Below are 2,402 nucleotides of genomic sequence, written 5' to 3' on the forward strand. Positions count from 1 at the left end.
GAAAAAGCCAGCTGTGCACATGTCCTGGTCCCTATGTTGCCCCATGGACCAAGCTGCCCCTTATGCTGTGGCCTTGCTGCCACAGCGTATAGAATTCTGCTCCACTCTCTGCTAAAGTGAATCTCTTTCCTTCCTTGGGTTTATTTTTCTATTTTTCCGATTAGAATTTAATTACAGTAATTCTCTCTGCTCTGTCCTCCGTCCCCCTCCCTCACATTTACCCCTCCCCATTAAATCATGGACTCTCCTTTTCAGCAATTGTTGGAGAGAAGGCTCATCTGTCACTGCTTTTAGTCTGTCATTATTTGGTCACATCACTGAGAAGAAATAACTAAAAAACATGAGGCTCCAGCATTTTCTTTGTGGGCTACAGAGGCACGCCAGCCCTGGACAACATCATGTGTGTAAAGACAGTCTGAAGTACTTTGTCCTTGTGTGGGTTCGCTCCAGAATACTTTCCAACCTTTGTCTGTGAACAGAAAACAAGGTGATTACCCCCAATGCCTCAGTGTGAAATGGCGGTGCAGCTCCCTGGGTACAGTTTCCCACCAGAGAACGGTTTAGACTGGCAACTGGGGATTGAGCAGGGCTCTGCTCCTTCAGGGGAGAATGGAGGTACTTATTTTCCTCAGCTGCTCCTTCTCCTTGCGTCCTTTTCTGAGGACACAGAATCTCAGACTTGCCTCTGTGCTATCTTTGGTCGGAGGACACAAAGGGACACCTTGGTGCACCTGGGATGTAAAAATCAGTACCTGGGTCAAGAACTGAAGGCCATCTGTGGTCACGGGAGCCACATCTGGTCCCCAGGAGCATCTGAGCCTATAATTGTGAGCATTTAAATTGCCTGCTGATAATTACATGACTATGGAGCCTTCGTCCCAGGCTGCATGGGGAACACAAATGGGCCTTGTGTGCCTCCTCAGTTCCAAGTAGGGGAAGACGAAAACAACGGCCAGTGAGCTTGTGAAACCATGGCTTCACTGGTAAAAAAGTAAAATTAGTGAGAGCTGGAGAGCTCAGAGGTTAAGAGCACTGGTTGCTCTACAAAAGGTCCTGAGTTCAATTCCTAATACCCCCATTGTGTCTCACAACTATCTGTAATGAGATCTGGTGTCCTCTTCTGGCATGTAAGCATTACATGCTGTCATAACACTGTATACATAATAAATAAATAAATAAATAAAAATTTGTGATCATAAGTTGGATACCATTCCATATTTTCCACACTGCATTGGTGAAAAAATCTGAAACCTGTGTATTATTGCTTGTTTAGAGTCTTAAGAATCCCCTTTGTAAGCCAGTGGTGGTGGCACATGCCTTTAATCCCAGCACTTGGGAGGCAGAGGCAGGTGGATCCTCTTGAGTTTGTAAGTTCAAGGCCAGCCTAATCTACAAAGTGAGGCCAAGACAGCCCCTTCCCAATACTCTCTGTGAAATTACTTGCTATTATTCAAGTTCATATAAGTTAGAATTGAGGAACTCCAATCCCAAATATATATATCATGTACTCATGTTTTGTAAAAATTCATTACCCCTTCATGATTTTGAATCTTGGACTTCCACTGTCTCATTATTTTATTTTTTGTTATTACTTAACCCTTTATAATTCCTTTATTCTTCTAAAACATTATGATAAATATTTTTTGACTTAAAATGAGTCTTTATTGGCCACGGCTGTTTGAGGGGGATGAAGCGGGAGGAGTGGGTGGTACCTATACCAGGGAGCCCTGCTTCACAGGCTTGTAGGTGATGGAGAACTTGCCCAGGCTGTGGCCGACCATCTCTGGTTTGATCCCCACCTGGTTGAAGGTCTTGCCGTTGTACACGCCCACCACGCTGCCCACCATCTCGGGCAGGATGAGCATGTCCCTCAGGTGGGTCTTCACCACCTCTGGCTTCTCCATGGGTGGAGCCTCCTTCTTGGCTTTTATCAGGTGCTTGAGAAGCTAGTGCTGCTTGCGCCGCAGGCCACGGTTCAGGCGCCGCCTCTGGGAGGCGCTGTACAGCTGCGTCAGCTGCTCATGGGATGTGTCCAGCAGTGGGTCCAGGTCCACGCTGCGGTAGGTGAACTTGAGGAAGGTCCACTTCTTCTTCTGCTCCACTTCAGCCATCTCGGTGGCCGCTCGGAAACCACTATGATAAATATTAAAACTAGAACGTGCAAATCAATTGAAATCAATCAGGAACCTTTAACCCCTGTGTATCCTACTTTTCTAGGGACCCATATTACCCATGCAGAAAATCTATATAATTGATGCGGTGTTTTGAATTCGAACAGCGCCCTTAGGCTCTTGTATTCCAATACTTAAGTCATCATTGAGTGACATTATTTGAAATGTATTAGGAGGTGTGGCCTTCTTGGAGGAAGGCTGTCACAGAGATGGGCTTTGAGATTTCAAAAG

At 45.8% G+C, this 2,402-nt stretch overlaps 1 pseudogene across 1 annotated transcript; it reads right to left on the reverse strand.

The window, feature by feature from the left end:
* Window positions 1-1,611: 1,611 nt before the first annotated feature.
* On the reverse strand, window positions 1,612-2,111 carry LOC311601160 (small ribosomal subunit protein uS19-like; annotated as a pseudogene). Its single transcript has one exon. The product of its transcript is annotated as a small ribosomal subunit protein uS19-like (transcript).
* Between the last annotated feature and the right edge of the window lie 291 nt (window positions 2,112-2,402).

The sequence above is a fragment of the Acomys minous genome, assembly GCF_964271855.1.
Source record: "Acomys minous genome assembly, chromosome: 7".
NCBI classification, from domain to species: Eukaryota; Metazoa; Chordata; class Mammalia; order Rodentia; family Muridae; genus Acomys; species Acomys minous.